The sequence below is a fragment of the Sminthopsis crassicaudata genome, chromosome 3, assembly GCF_048593235.1.
Source record: "Sminthopsis crassicaudata isolate SCR6 chromosome 3, ASM4859323v1, whole genome shotgun sequence".
In the NCBI taxonomy this organism is placed as follows: Eukaryota; Metazoa; Chordata; class Mammalia; order Dasyuromorphia; family Dasyuridae; genus Sminthopsis; species Sminthopsis crassicaudata.
This window is the reverse complement of record NC_133619.1, coordinates 235,422,304-235,439,989: the sequence shown is the minus strand read 5'-3', so window position 1 is coordinate 235,439,989 and position 17,686 is coordinate 235,422,304. Positions and strand designations below refer to the sequence as shown.

At 32.8% G+C, this 17,686-nt stretch overlaps 1 long non-coding RNA gene across 3 annotated transcripts in view; it reads left to right on the top strand.

Moving 5' to 3' along the window:
* Positions 1–17,686, top strand: part of LOC141559445 (uncharacterized) — a 180,581-nt gene that overhangs the window by 102,350 nt on the left and 60,545 nt on the right. For 2 of the 3 annotated variants that reach the window (XR_012487424.1, XR_012487422.1), the window contains exon 4: positions 12,007–12,240. The exons of the other annotated variant lie outside the window; for it this stretch is intronic. This is a non-coding gene — a long non-coding RNA (uncharacterized LOC141559445). The remainder of the gene's footprint in view (positions 1–12,006; positions 12,241–17,686) is intronic. 3 annotated transcript variants of the gene reach the window in all.

Here is a 17,686-nt window from a genome sequence, read left to right as displayed (position 1 = left end):
TATAACTTCTTGGAGTCACAGGCGAAACAAAGAGAACAATGGGAGATTTCAGAGAAGAATAGTAACATGGTTCTGAGAATGGATAAAGAAACTTATTTAGGCTAACAGGAAAAACTTTGCCCCATATGTAGTTTAATGAATTTGCTATTAGGAAGACCTGAATTTGAATCCTGCTTTACGCAATTACTAGCTGTATAACCATGATTAAGCCAGTTAAGCTATCTCAACCTCAGTTTCTTCATTTGTAAAATGGAAATAATAACATCTACCTAACAGATTTGTGAGGATCAAATACAAAAATATATGGAAATGGCTTTGGAAACCCCTGCTAGTTATTATTATTATTACATGGAATTCATCATGAATATATAAAAAAATCCACTGTATTTGGATCTGACCTCAGAAAATAGTTATCTTATTTTTCCTGCCTTGTTTCTCTAACTTGCCAGATATGAGGGGTGTTGCATTTATACCTAAAGAACTCTTCTTCCTTCTGACTACATGACTGCAAAGGAAGGAAAGCAGGGGAGGAGGGATGAGAAGGAGAAAGACAAGTAGGAGAATAGAATCTCTAACAATCACCCCAGGGACCTCCGAGCAAACCACAGAGGGTATAATTCTGATTAAGACCAATTCTGGGTTCTGGTCTTCCTCTGGGGTTTGGACTTGCTTATGCTGGTCTTATAGAAACTACTATCCTCCCATACCATTCTCTTCTGATATGCCATAATTAGTTGAAAAGTCACCTTGTTACTTATTCAGTTTGTGTTTTTAGTCAGGTAGGGCAGATGAATGATGTGTAATTCCTACTGATGGATGGAAAACTAAAGTGCTATTAGGGAACCCCACCTTTTACCTCTTCTCAGGGAAAGAATATCAGCAAACAAAATATTCTCCAGTTTTATTGCTACCCAGAGACTATTTGGTCTGCACTCCTCACAGATCATCTTGCTGAACATTCCCAAACTGCAGTTCTTATAAACTTCTTCTCATAAAGGTAATTATGTTTAAATTTATGTAGGTAGCTCATATTCTTGTCAGCCTTGGATTTCTTATTTTTCCCCTACATGTTCACTGAACATGTCTATCCAGCAGCTGCCTGAGGTTCAGTTCACATCAGGCTTCCAAAAAGAAATCACAGAGATGTTATCCTCATTCTTTGAGAAAGATAGGTATATGAAATACATGGGGGTTGTTTCCATATAGGTCAGCAAGTGACAGGAAGGTGAAAAGGCTTCACTATATATTCCAATGTTCTTATCTCTTTAGTAATGTAGTTCTAACACACCAGGGGTAATTTGATTACCTCCCTGACATGAGAATGAGGACTAGAGCCATGCCAATTATTTTTCTATGTGCTGAAAAGGGAACTGCATGCTCTTACATCAGAGGATCAGAATTGCAAGGGCAGTATAAATCCCAAGGGGAATCTAGCCAGTCATTGTGACCAGGGTCAGTATTCTCTCAACACCATATGTGCTTTTTGATGTCATATAAAAGATCTGTTAAAATTTAAATAAAAAGATGGCATGTGAAACAAAGCCTCTGTGTATACAGCTTAGTTTTAAAAAGTTTGCATTAAATTTAGCAATGTTATAACATTTCCATGTTTGTATCCTCTCATAAACTTTGTTTTCTTCTTTACATTTTAAAATGTTTTATTAATGATGTTTCATTCTTCTTTTGCTTCTGTAATATTACTCCTATTATATCTATATCCTCTTCCCCTACAAGAAAAATCTCTTTTAAGTTAAGTATTGGCAAGGGAAAGAAATCAATAAATTGGCCATTTCTGAAAGATAGTTCTCATTCTTTCTGCCTTTCTGCCACTTCATAGGGGAAATAGGATCATAGTGCAAGTGGTAAGAGGGAACTTAGAAAAAAATAGGCCCACTCCTATCACATTGCATATGAGGAAACTGAGGCACAAAAGTTAAGTGACTTAAGTGTCTGAACTGCAATGTGAACCCAGATTTTCCTGATTTCAAGACTAACATGGGAAGTGTTATTTGCTTCTGAAGTCATGATTGATTATTGAGTTTCACAGAGTTCTGAATTATTTCAAAGTTATTTTTCACTAAATTATTATGTCTATTGTGGATATTTTAGTGTAGTTATTAATATTTAATAGCTTTCCAAAATCAGAGAAAATATGCACATATGATTTTATGATATGTTGATATATTAACATAGGAGTATATACATGCATGTATGTTTCTTTTTTAGTAATCAAGTTTGACCAGTAAGATAAATCTTGAAAGATAAAATGATTTGAAACATCTAATGACCTTCAAAGTTCTTTGATTCTATAACTTTGAAACCATAGGTGATCTAATGCTTTATTATTTAAATAAGAAATCACATTGCTTATTGAAAATGCTGAATTAATGAGTTTGCATTCTATTACTTAGGCTGTTCCATTTTTTACCATATCTAGGGAAAATTTTGTAGGTTGTCCAGTGCTGCCATAATAAATCAAAACACTATTGTGAAGTATAGGACCAGTGACCAGGAGATAATAGATCTCTTCTGAGAACTTAATTATCTGTAGGATGTCAGAAATGCCACTTATCAAATTATAGTTCCCTATTTGCATAGAAAGCTTAACTATTGAATAATACTGATTCTATCACATAGTCTCATTTTGCTTTATTGATGACAGAATAGTCCACAACAGATGAGTAAGGCACTATTTGAATGACCATATTATTACAGAGTAGTTAAATAGTAGTGCTCCCTTATGGCACACAAATTTCATTCCAATTGATATATCATAATTCTGCTAGTGGTGTCAGATTGTTAATACGAATACATGAGAGAGAACTTAATGCTATTCTGTAAACGGTTTCTTAATTTGCATTGTTGTCAAGATGTGTTATGTTTACAGTTATGTATATAGAAGTAGTGTCTATAATAGAAAGAACAATGAATTTGGACTAAAAGTACTTGGATTCAGGTACGACCTTTGCTGCTTATATGTGACTTTTCACAAGTTTTTTCACCTCTCTGCTTCAGTTTTCCCTCTATAAAAGGTTTGTTACATTAGACAGACCCTTCCTGATTAAAAGTCTAGAATTTTAATTCCAGAATTTAATTCTGAATTAGTTATGTAATTCATAATAAAGTACTGATATGAATTATCTTATTGTTTAAAAGATGGTTGTTAATGGTTAACTTTTGTTTCTATAGGCACTAACTGACCTGTTGTCATTCAATAGCTCTGTAGTCAGAGACCTGGAAGTAAGGGCGCTGTTATGGTGAATATAATATCCTTCTCTGTGGAAAAGAAACTTTCAGCTGGGGTCTAGAGTGGCCTCAAATGGACCACTGATTCCAAATGACAAAAGATAATTAGAAGTTTGGAGAGTTAGTTTTGTCTATCTTCAATACACCTTATGTTAGAGAGGATCTGGTAACACTGCCTAAGGGTTAGAGCCTATCTTGTAAACCTCTGTTTGGAGTAAGATGGTATTATTTATACCATCTAGTGAGAAGGAGAAAATAGGGCTCAATGACCTCAAGCTAAAAATGCCATCTATAATGTTAGTGAAATCTGACATTTTTGCTGTAGTAACATGTAAATAAATTTAACAAGGGAGATAAAAATAAAGAAAACTTCACCAACAGTTTCTCCAGAGAATATCTATCAACATAATTAGCTTTGTGTAGGTCATTCATTTCTCCAGTGATTCTGGGACTGATGGACCACATTTTAATCGTGAAACCTTTGAAGCAAAAACCAGAAAGTGAGCATTTTTGCTGCTAGTATATTCAGTGATTTTTAATTTAGCTTTAGTTCATTGAATATGGCTGATGTAAGAATGTGGTATGTATTACCAGTTGTATACTTTGACCTATTTCTATTGTCTTCATCAGCCTTGTGGGTTCCAGTGGATTTGTTCAAACAGCTCACCTTTACCTAGCTTTATTCCCTCCTCTTAGCAACACAAGTTGCTGACGTCAGCAGACTTATTTTGGGAAACTGTGCTGTGCTTGGGATCAGAGCACTTTGGCACCCCAAGGACTTGAAGCAAAACTTTTTAAATTTATACATTAATTGACTAGTCAAGAACTACTCAGAGAAAACAATGGCTTTGAATACCTATTTTAAAATGCATTTACAATGCACATTTTAAGGCATCTATAAGATGGTATTTGCCATAAAATTTCATAGTAGTGGGGAAAAATGTTAAGATTATGTTTTATTTTAGTTGTTTTTTTTTTTTGTTTTTGTTTTTTATTAATCTGAGTTAAGGAAAATTAAACTAGCTTTGCCCTGGCAAGCCTTGGGCCACACCCACTCTGGGGATCAAGTAACACTCTTTCCTGTACACATGGAAGGTATCTTAATCTCTTCAAGCACCTGAAGATTTTTATAGTACAAACTATAAAGGACTGAGTGGTGTTGGTGGTAGAGAGGATTTAAACTGTCTGGGAATTTATGAACACTTTTTTAACTTTCACTCTGGGTTTTTTGGCTTCTTAGGTCAAGATATTTTCATGACAAATAGGTCATGCTGGCTCCTTTGAACTGATGACTTCCAGAACTGAGCAAAAGTCAAAGAAAGTATATTAAGCTAGGTGGTAGCAACATACACCTATAATTCTTACTATTTGAGAGTCTGACACCAATGGATTACTTTAGTTTCAGAGTTTTGAACCACAGTCAGAGGTAGTGTCCACATTGTATGATACTAATATGGGGAGACTCTGGGAGTGGGTGCTTGAAGAGGGGAAGACTGACCTAGGATGTAAACAAAGTCAGTCAAAAATTCTGTGCAGATCTTGAATAACTGTTGCTTTTCCAATGTGGGCAAAGTAGAGATACTCAGACTTAACAGACTTCCTATACTTACAAACACTTGTGGGTGTTTACACGTATGTTACATATAACACACATGTACATGTATAAATGCATAAATACATACTTATGCAGATCTTTGCATAAAACAGAAGATGATATATATATATATATATATATATATATATATATATATATATATATATATATATATATACACACACATATGTATATGTATATATAATGGGTCTTGAATTTTAAATTTACCAAATACAAATAATTGAAAAACATATTCAAGCTTAGAGATATATTTCTTATAAATGTCCTGGAGATATAACATGTAAGTATTAAAAAAACAAAAAACAAATTAGTATTAATGGCATATATGAAAACAAATCACTTACTTTTATTGGTTCTGTTAATTAAATCACTTTAGTACATTTGGGTAATTTGAGTAAGGTTTTACACGAAATCTCTGGCTTATTTTTTGAATTCTTGGAATAGTCACCTTCCATTATAAATATTTTTATTTATATTTATATTCAACTGGGAATTGGGTAAACCATTTAAAAAAGCCAAGGTAACTCATCTCATAGGAGTATTGTGTGCGTCAGTTAGAGGGAGGAGTAATGGTCAAGATTTACAACTATAGAGTGCTGTGTTGTACTAATTTACAGTACTTTAAAGTTGTCTTATAAATCCCAAATTATGTTACTGAAAATGTGCGCTTGTGATTCCATCTGAATACGGTAGATTAAACAGGAAGACTTTATATTTTGATGATATTTTCAGTTTGGGATTGTTTTCTTTAAGCAAGGAATTCTCTCTGGGGCCAGTTATTTGATAATAGATTTATTTTCAACTTATTATTTATATATAGATTTATTTTCAACTTATTATTTATATTTTTTAAGAAGAGAAAAAAAGCAAGAGATAAAAAAGGGCAAGATAAAGTATTCATTTAGCTGTATGTTTCAGAAAAAATGTAGTCTGAAGAAAGCTTGAATTATCTCAGTAAGTTCATCAAATATTTTCTTTGTTGCTCTAACACAGACATGGTTTGAAAATTAATGTTTCCAGAAGTACTGTCTATTGAATCTAAAATTGAATCATGCATTTATCTTTTATAATTTATCTTAAATCTAGTAACCACCAACAAATTATTCAAATACACAAACAAAAATTTTCAAGATAATACATAAAATTACAAATTTCTGTTATTTATAGTTAAAAAAAACCTTTGCTATTAACATTGACAAGATGTTAACAAAAATGTTCTGTTGGCTTTTGTTTCTCCTTCTGAATTCTTTTTTGTCTATTTTAAACTGTTTTGTTGTTGTTATTATCATTTTTCTCATTCTCATTTTTGAAAGATGGAGTTCAAATTGAAATGATTCTGAGACAAATCACTATCCTATTCTTTTTTCTTTAATATTCTGAAGACTGTAATGTCAATGTATTTAGATGTGTAGGCATATATAGATGGGCAACTAGGCTGTTCTGTGGATAGAGAGCCAGACCTGAAGTCAAGAAAACATGAGTTCAAATGTGATTAGCTGTGTTACTCTGGACAAGTCATTCAAACCTGTTTGGCTCAGTTTCTTCATCTGTAAAATGAGCTAGAGAAGGAAATGACAAACTATTCCAGTATCTTTGCCAAGAAAATCCCAAGTGAGATCACTAATAGTCTGAAATGACTGAAAAGCAACAAATAGATATATGATGTGAATATTCTGAATACTTCTATAATTAAATAAAAGAACTGAAATGTAGGCTCATTGAACATGTCTTTGAGAAAGTTGCAGAAATAGAAAGGGTGACAGGGATATTTATTATTATTATCATATGATATATGTGCTTTCATCTCCTCTCTTAGAGTCATGTATGTTTCATTTTCCCTTAGAGCTGAAGAATATTGTGAGGGATTTGAGAAGGTCACTCTTTTCCTCTACTATCCTCTACAATCCATTAGCTTGAATACCTATTGGCTATGTTTCTCCATTTATTAGAATGTCAAGGACTAGTTCCTCAGTTCCATTTAATAAGTTAACATTAAGTAAATTTTATAAAGGGATATTTCTTTCAAAGACATAGCAAGAATAGATGTACAAATATTTTCCCCAATACTTCTAAGCTTTACTTTCCTTTATATGACCTCTGAAGTAATAGGTTCAAAATTTAGCTCAGTTCCTGCATAGCATTTTTGTTTGTAAGATAACATTCAAAGTTGAGATTGCAGCTTGCTAAACCTTCTGTTTTAGGAGCAGCTAGATGGCTTAGTGAATAGATTACTGGATCTAGAGTCAGGGAGACCCAAGTTCAAAACTGTCCTTAGACATTTGTTTCTATATATTCCTGGGCAAGTCATTTAATTCTGTTTGCCTTAATCCACTGGAAAGGAAATGACAAACTACTCCATTATCTCTGCAAAGAAATCCCACGGGCAGCTTTAGTGTGTGTTATGGTCCATGACAAAGTTGGATACAACCTGAACAATTTAACAATAATAACCACCATCACCACAACAATAAATTCTTCTTCTGGATTAAGATCCTGAAGGTTACTTCCTTTTTTCCCTTTTTATTTATTTAGTTTTGATACACATTGCTTTATAAACTATGTTGTGAGAGAAAAATCAGAACAAAAGGGAAAAACTGTAATATTCTCTCTAAAATGTAATGTTCTCTTGTGGGGTTTTCTTGGGATCTCTGGAGGCAGCCTTCGTTTCAGTTCAGTAATCACCCCAAATTCAGCTAGGGGTTAAGGTCCAAATCCTTTATTGTCTCTTTCCAAAGTCTTGTCTCTTTTTCTGTGACCGGTTAGCTTTCTTATAATCCAGAACCTATATTATCTCCTTCCTGGGGCTGGGCAGCTTTCTGGAGAGCCTTTCAGTCTGTCTTGGCTTCTGAATCTCCCGACTGAATCCTGGCTAAGGCTCAGAGAACTTCTAGTACGCTTGTCTTTCTAGGCCTGAGAGCTTCTTGCTTATATGCCCCACACTGAGTATACAACAATCATTATATCACTAGGAAACCATTATTTGTTGTAGGATTAAATCAATGCTAAATTAGATTTAACCATAGTCTCCTCAATTCCATTTAGTACTTTGTTTCAAGTTCTGGCCCATAACATCTCCTTGTAGGATTAAATCAATCATATTGAACCATTCTAAATTAGATAACTATTATCTCTATCAATTCCACTGACTTAATACCTTGTAAGAATCCTTTGTTTCAAGTTCAAACTTCTGGCCCATAAGAAAAAAACCATGTAAGAGAGAAAAAAAAAAAAAGTGAACATAGCATGTGTTGATTTGCATTCAATCTCTCTAGTTCTTTTCCTGGATGCAGATTGCATTTTGTATCCAAAGTCTATTGGGATTACCTTATATCAATGAACCACTGAGGAGAACCAAGTTTTTCATTCTTGATCATTGCACATTCTTTTTGTACAATATGTACCTAGTTGTACTTGTTTTGCTCAGTATCAATTCATGTAAATCTTTCCAGGTCCTTTCAAAATCAATTTATTCATCATTTTTTATAAAACAATAATATTCCATTACTTTCATATGCCACAACTTGTTCAGCCATTCCCCAATTGATGGGCATATATTCATTTTCCAATTCTTTCCTATCACAAGAAGAGCTGCTGTAAACATTTTTGCACATATAGGTCCTTTCCCCTCCCTTATGATTTCCTTGGGATACAGACCCAGTAGCAGCACTGATGGGTCAAAGGATATGCACAGTTTTATAGCCCTTTGGGCATAATTCCAAATTGCTCTGCAGTATGGTTAGATCAGTTCACAAATCTATCAACAATGCATTAGTGTCCCCAGTTTTTCCACATCCCTACTAACATTTATCATTTTTTTCTGTCAGCCAATCTGAGGTGTGTGTGGGGGTACCTCAGAATTATTTTAATTTGAAGCTCTCTAATTAATAGTGATTTAGAACATTTTTTCACATGACTATAGATGGCTTTAATTTTATCATCTGAAAATTGTCTGTTCATATCCTTTGACCATTCATCATTGGGAAATGACTTGTATTCCTATAAATTTGACAAGAATATGAGACCTTTATCAGAAACACTGGCTGTAACTTTCCCCCCCAATTTTGCATTTCCCTTTCAATCTTGTTTCTGTTGGTTTTGATTATGAAACCCCCTTTTAATTTAATGTAATCAAAGTTGTCCATTTTGCCTTTTATAATGTTCCCTAGTCATTTTTTGTCATAAATTCTTCTCTTCTCCAAAGATCAGATAGACAAACTATCCCTTGATCTCCTAATTTGCTTATAGTATCACCCTTTATGTCCAAATCATGTACTCATTTTGACCTTATTTTGATATGAGTTGTGAGATATAGATTTATGCCACATTTCTGACATATTGTTTTCCAGTTTTCCCAGCAATTTTTGTCAAATAATGAATTCTTATTCCAGAAACTGGAGTTTGGGTATTTGTCAAATACTAGATTACTATAGGCATTGATTATTGTGTCTTGTGTATCTAATCTGTTCCATTGATCCACCACTCTATTTCTTAGACAGTACTAAAGAGTTTTGATGACTGCTGCTTTATAGTATAGTTTTAAGTCTGGTACTGCTAAGCTGGCATCCTTTGTGTCTTTTTTCAGTAATTCCCTTGATATTCTTGACCTTTTGTTCTTCCAGATAAATTTTGTTATTATTTTTTTTGTAATTCTATAATTTGGTTTGGCACTTTGATTAGTATGGCACTGATCAAGTAGACTAATTTAGGTAAAATTGTCATTTTTTATTATATTAGCTAGGCTTATTCATGAGCAATTGATATTTTTCCAATTGTTTAGATCTGACTTTATTTATATGAGCAGTGTTTTGTAATCGTGTGCATAAAATTCCTGGGTTTCTCTTGGCTGGCAGATACCTAAATATTTTACTTTGTTTATTGTTATTTTAAATGAAATTTCTTTTTCTATTTCTTGCTGCCTTTAGATAGAAAATAAACCCACAGAAATCATCAGCATATCCTATAACTTTGCTAAAGCTGTTAATTGTTTCAAGTAGGTCTGAAGATTACTTCCAAAGGTTTTTCCTTGTTCCTAGGATCTGTGGTCACTGCAAACACAGGTTCAGTTCTTAGTTTTATATGAGCTCTGAGGAGACAAGGTCCTGAAGCCTTTCTTCTAGCATAGTGTTTCATTAGATACAATAACCTGAGAAGTCATCAAGTACCTCCACATGTAAAGGAAGAAAACAGGCTGCTGAAACTGTCTCAGCCCTTTTTTATGATACAGATAGCTCTAGATATGCAGCTGTTTGCATATCCACAGTAACTGAATGTAGTTTTTCACCCCATGGCTCAAGATACAAGACAATTAAACAGACAAAAACCCTCTTCTCAACCGTGGTTAGCCAATTACTATTAGTTACAGAATATCCATGCATATCCATAGTTTCTTCAAGGCACTTCCTTTATATATAATGATTCTTTGGGAAACAAGCTTTCCAAGTTTTACATTAAGGAAAATTACATCAACTGAGCCAGGCAATAATGTTTCTGCATATTCTGGTCATACATTACAATTATTATCATCTTCATATGGAGTTCCCATAAAAATAGAGGGTTTTTTGGCTTTCTTTTCTTAGCATTATTCTTTTACATTTAATGTTCTGTGTACCATTATTCAGGTAGACAAAATGACTGCTTTTATAATTGATAAGGTACATTGAAATGTAAGCTTACTTTCCATAAGTTCACTAAGCATGTTTGTAGGATTTCTGGAAAACAAACAGAGTAGCTGGAATGACCTGTATCTCACCTTCAGTTGCCATATGGTTTCTTTTGCTAGGACTCTAAATTTTGAAAGCCTTTTGTCCCAAATGATTTAGAAATTATGAATATTTGATACAGTACTGTAGATATATATTTATGAATAGTCTTAATTTTTTTTCTTATGGTCTTAATTTTTATGAATCAGTGTTATGTTTGCTTATATGGCTATATATGGTACAATTTGTCTATAATGCCCCATTTTCACTATGATTTATTTATGGAATTCTCAAAGACATTTTAGGGTTTAAACCTGTAGGGTATGGGTTTCTTTTTAGTTTATGAAGTATATATCAAGCTTCTCATGTACAATTCTGATTTAATATTTCTAGCCTTCTACTAATTGTTGTTTGAAGCTATTCTGTTGCAGTTTTTATCACTACATTGTATAATATTCATTGATCAACACACTTAAACTCTTTAATGATGCCTTTCTGTAAATTCTTGTGGTATAGTTTTGATCCTGAATTTCTATCATAATATCCTCCATTTCTAGAATCAGATTAGAATGATATCCATTTCTGGATGTTTCTTCATTTGTTTCATCAGCCATATTATTGGTTGAATTCATCTAGATGCTGCCTATGAACTGTCTTTACTATTTTGTTCTTGGATCTTAGCCATAGTGTGATAAATCACATTTAGTTACATTTGGTAAATCCAGTGATATAAGAATGTCACTAGTTTTTAGCGTTGCTTTGTGATGTAACTTATATTCTGAAAATATTTCTGAAAAAATTTTACCTGTCCATTATGTTTTCTGATCCTTTTCTTCCATTTTCATGATGGAGCATAATATTCTTATTTCTACAACTTCCTTGGATGATAAAACATTGTTATCTTTGTATGGGTTTTTTTTTTGAGGGGAAGAACCTTTTTAGACTCATTGTCATCCATTTTATTGTGCCAAAAGTATATGGTGATGGTTATTACATAGGTGTGAATTGCTCAAGATCTTTCTGGTTCTTAAGCCTAGATTTCAGAATGCCAGTCATTTTAGAGAATGAATAGAGAGAATGGATTGAAATGGGGAAAGACTTCAGGAAGGCAGATTAAGTGCTTTACAATTATCTTGTTTGATCTTGAAAGAACCCTAGTAACAAGGTGTTATTATTATACCCATTTTACATATGAAGAAACTAAGGCAAAAAGAACTGAATTGACTTGTTAAGGGTCACATAGCTAATAAATGTCTGAAGGCAGTTTGAACTCAGTTCTTTTTGACTCCAAGCCCAATGCTCTATCCATTGTGCCACTTAGCATTCCTACCAATGAAATTGTAAATAAGCTATTCTTTATACTACGGGGGTTTGGGGCTCAGTCTTTTTTGTTTGTTTGTTTCTTAGCAAAAATATTATGTTTATATGTGTAATTTTCTTTTTTAGGTGATATAGCAGTGAATGCTTTCAATAAAATACATAAACACATTCTTGTCAGAAGTCACTGGAGCTCTCATCTTTTGGTAATAAATATATGATGACTTCTGTTAAAATGGGATTAGGCTTGTATCTGAGAAGAAGCTAAGTGCTTTGCCAGTCATGCACTATTATAAACATTTGAGTAAATAATTGAAGATCTTATTGTTTTGCTACAGTTTTACAAAGAAGTTAAGAGTTTCGGTAAGTTCCTTTGATATAAGAAATGCTTTGTCATTTGCTGTATTACTGGTTTTAAGGTGTCTGGTTTGATCCATCTTGCTTTTCATTGTGTTGAATACATATAACAATCATATGGCTAACTAGAAATTGTCCTTGTTTTCTTGTTCTTTTTCTTAGGAATTTCTCTCCACTAATTGCTTTGCTTCTTAGGTTACTTTTGTAAGGTTTTGATTCATGGTTGTTGTTTTTTTTCCTTCGTTGCTTCATAGAATTCCTGAATTGCTTTTGGTTTTGAATTTTTGTTTCAATTATTTCAGTTCTTTAATTGGAATATAATTTTGTTGGATTTTAATTGGATATATCTTTATTTTTAAAATTACATTACATTAACTGGAGAAAAAAAAAAAAAAAGTTCCTTGATCCTTACCTGAGTGGCACAATGCTCAAGATTTCTCCTGTTTTTACTGCCCAGATATCTTTCATTGTGTCTATATAGTTCTTTAAAGAGCTCTCTTAAGTCTTTCCTGCTGTGATAGACCTTGATACTTGTCACTGACAAAATTCTGACCTAGCTCTATCTTTCCTACTATAGCTCGCACTGTAAAAATGGTTGCAACATATGTTATCATAGGTTCTGAACTGTTTTTCTACTTTCTGACAAATGTCATAAAATGCATTTATTTATTTTGATTCTAAGGGATACCAGTTTCTCTCAATTACTCTATTTTTGATCTCTCTACTAGTTAGATATGCTTCATTTAATTAAAAAAGAACTCTTTAAAATTCTAAAGAATGATTTCTTGTACAAAACCATTCAAGTCGTTAGTACACTTTTTTTTTCTCTCCATTTCATTGTTAAATAGCATTTCTGACATTTGTGTTAATTGTAGCTTTTTGTGCATCAGATTTAAGTTAACAATTTATCAATTTCTGTTCTTATTTCATCTAATTTAGGGTTTGGAATGAAGTGATTTCTTATAATTGCCCAGGAATGGTCATAAATACATCATGGTTTCTTTCATTTTATTTGCTTAACTTGTGCCTAGCTCAGTGTTTGGCATATGCAAGGCCTTCAAAATCTCATTTACTGTGTAACAGAATTGATAATATCATTGAGAAAAAACTATGACATATCAAATCCTTGTCTATAGCTAGTGAGTTCTATTTGTGGTTTTGTTAGGGTATTTTGGTGCATAATAATGAAATTTATTTTTTTGATCTGCTTTACATTTTCCCCTTTTGGTGGTTAACACCACCAGTACCAATGCATTTCCAACAGGTAGTATATTGGAAGTACTCATTTGTTAAAATTTCTTCTTTTTGTTCCAGTTTATTTTGTCTTTTCTCAGTGCCAAAATAAGGTAATATTACTTGTTCCACTGTCTACCATATTAAACTGGTTATTATGATAGTTTTGAGAAGGTTCAATCTGCAATATTATATACTTTGCATATTTCTAAGATTGATATGAACAGTTTTATCACACTAACTAGGCTGCTATCCCAATCTGTTTTATTATGAGACCTCAATTGGAAAGAATTTCAGGGTCCTTAATAGGTTCTCATAGCTATCATATCAATTTTGGGGTACACAGAGACACTGTCGTATATCACTTTGACTGGAATTTTCTTACTTTGTTATTCCATTAGCCCCTTTCTTTTACCTACTACACTTTTCCTCCACACATAGAACATAGATGTTGAGTTAGGCTTTAAGGGAGTTATTATTATTATTTTTATTATATTATCATCACTTTACATGCTTTCACTTATTTGGTCCTCACAACTCAGGGATATAAATGCCATTATCATCCCCATTTTATAGGTGAGAAAATTAAGTCAAATAGAGGTTATGACTTTAATTGGCTTGCTCACAGTCAATGTCTAAGGCCCTATTTGAACTCAGAATTTCTGGGCTCCAAGTCTAAAGGTTTATATACTGTGTCCCTAGCAGAGGTGATGTAATGAATAGAGAATTAAGATTACTAGCTCTATGACTCTAGGTAAATCACTTAACTCCTTTCAATCCCAATTTTCTTATCTACAGAATAAGTATAATAATACCCCTACTTAACAAAATTGCTATGATGATCAAGAATGACATATGAAGTGTGCTTTGTAAACCTTAAAGCTCTATATAAATCCTAGGTATTACCTTTCTCAAGCCAAATTTGAACTCAGGTCCTCCTGACTTTAAGGCCAGTACTCTATCCACTGAACCATTTTAGATGGAATTCACCTAGGACAAGTTGCCAGCATGGTATTGTTCTTTTATACCGAATATGCTGTAGAGCTTTGCAAGATGGGTAAAATATTTTTTTTTTGCAATTGAATAAAAGCATGAAGATTTTGATTTCTTCCTTTACATTTATACTTTGAAAATTTTCATGTTTCAATGTTTTTTTAAACCCAACAAATAATGCTGCTATGTATTTTTTGAATCTTACTCTCATTTAGATTACAATTTTGCAGCATTGCAATAAATTCATAATATGATTTTTTTGTTTTTTATAATTTTAAATTGTATTCTAATTTAAAACAAATATTATGACAAACCAAATGTGTCTGAAAAGCCTTAGTGCATTTGAAGCCGATTAGCTCTTATTAAGCTTAAATTTCAATTTGCTTTTTAGGACACTATTTATATTCATTAAGTTCCTATGCCATACCACTAGTTACTCATTTTATATTTCAAACTGGGTGCTCTGTAGGCATAATGAACTCAAAAGTATCTCAAACCAAAATTCATTAATCATCATCCCTAAACATATTCTTTTTTCTGAACTTTACTATTTCTATCAAAGTCATCAACATTTTCCCAGTAATCTCTGTTCATAACCTCAGACTCATCTTTGACTGCTTATTCTCCCTCATCTCCCATATCTATTCATTTGATAAGTTTCATTATCCAACTTCCATAGCATTTTTTGCATCCATCTTTGCCCAACTCACATAATTTCTTTTCTAGATCAGGCCTTTATCTTTGTCCTAGGCATTGTCTTTCTATAATTGGTCTTTGTATTTCAAGTCTCTCCCCTCTCTATTCTGTCTTTCAGACCATAACCAAATAAATAGGTCTGATTATGTTAAGTAAACCTCAATGGCCTCTGATTTCATCTAAGATCAAAAACAAGCTCCTATTTGACATTTGAAGACCTTCATAATCTGGTATGTGTTACAAGCTACCTTTCTAACCAAACTATTTTTTTTTTTATTATTTTACAATACATTTGCTATCCACATGCCTTTACTATACGTGATCCTTCATCTCTGACTGTTAAAATTAATTTTTTAGGAGTCCAGCCAAAAGTGCCACTTTCTACACAAAACCTTCTATTATTCTCTCACTTGTTATACAAAATTATCTTATATATTTTGTTATCTCTTTGAAGTCAAATATGGAATTTTGCCTTTTTTCCTCTAGATATCTAACATAATGCTTGGTACATTGGGGATATTTTAAAAATACTTGTAGATTTATTGACTAAAGTTAAACAAAGGAATATAACATTTAAGTTTGGCAGTGATTTGTGCCACTAGCTTAAATATAATATCTAGAAGAAATTATAGCTTCTTTCATTTTTGGTCAGGGTAAATATAGCACAATAAATGACTCACTTTATATCATGGTGTGCTGTTTTTCTAATTTTAATTAGAAGAGGAAAATAATAATGACCTATGGTTATTACATGCTGAGCTTCTGTGAAAGTAGACCACTTTTCTTGTCACTAGTAGAATGACTCGAACTCATGTACTTTTGGGAAATTTCAAATCTTCTGTTCAAGGATAATTTTGGAAACAATGAAAAAAGCAAAACTACCTAAATATTTCTTAATTCTTTTACAAATGGACTCTAACATCAAAGAAAAATGGAAATATATTAGAGACCTGGACTGATATCCAACTAGGGGTATGAGTGTTGAACTCAGAGCTGCTGACTTCAGACTTGCTTTCTTATATTAAAATGATACTGATGTTTACCCTAGGGAAATAAATTCAATAGAAATGTTGTTAGTGTGTTTGCATGCATCTGAGGAAGATTGATAGGGATACACATAGAGTAGCACAGCACCCATACTTAACTTACACATATAGTCAGACTCAGGATTGAGAAGGACTTTAGAGCTATATAGTCCAATGTCCCACTATCTTAATATTAATATTCCTTAGGGTATAGGATTTAATAGACATAGTATTACATGCTTCCTTTCATCTAGACAGACTGATGTAAACATATACAATCGACATAGGCAATAGACTACACATACATTTACATATATATATTTTAGCCATTTAATGAGTATGTGGGCAACCACAAAGCCCAAACAACTACTTTACTTATATTAAAGTAACACTGATGTTTACTGCAGGAGAATGGCATTCAGTAGATATAGAGCAATGTGTTTGTTTGCCTTTAGACTCTAGAGATAGGAGTGACCTTAGAAGTATCTAGTCCAACTTTCTCTTTCTCCCCCCCCCTCTCTCATTCTTTTGTTCTTTCTCTTTCTCTCTTTTTCTCTCTTTCTGTTTAATCTCTCTATATCTATCTATTCCTCCATCTATTTATCAATCATACAGCCATTGTTTGAACAAACAGGCAATTCATTATTCTATAAGGCATGAATGGTTATTCTCATTTGAAAATATATATTTGGTTTTAGAGGCAGTTTGTTGTAAGTGATACCATACTGATCTTGGAGTCAGAAAGGTCTAGGATGACATCTGGCCTCTCATTCTTCCTGCCTATTTGACCTGAGGTTAGTCACAACATCTATTTATTTCAGAAAACTCCTTAAGACTTAGGTTATAAATGACTTTTTTTCCCAGATTCCATTGAGAGTTAATAAGACCATATGTTCAAAGTTTAAATGATCCCTAGCAGAAGTTTGAGGAACCTAAAACTTAGGTTAGATCTGACTTGCCCAGAGTCACACAATGCACACGAATCAGAATTGGATTTGAACTAAGAAAATCCTACCTTCACTTCTAACCCAGAGCTGGCATTTTTAGTGGAAGGCAGTTCCTACACCAGAGGTTACCCACATAGATGAGATCCCTTATTCCTTTTGTATTAATATGTTTAGATTGATCTTAGCATCTAGATTTATGAAATAGGCCTCTTGTGGAAGTTGTGTATTTAATATATTGAATAGTTAACATTAATTTGAATGTTGAGTGCAGGTGCAATGGAAAAATACTTATTGAGTTACAACTAAGTACATAATTTTGCCTTAAATACTAATGTGATATATGGAGTAGAAAATAAATTTGATGTTAAACGAATTTAAAACCTATTAGCTATACATATTTCTCCTACCTTGTCTCATTCAGTGAAGAAAGGATTTGATGAGGTAAAATAAACTGGACCTAGGGGCTGAGGTTGTCACACAGAGACAGGCTGGATTGTTTAAAACTAAACAAGAAAAGAAATAAGCGATTATGCTCAGGATTGAGGTGGGAAGGAAGCA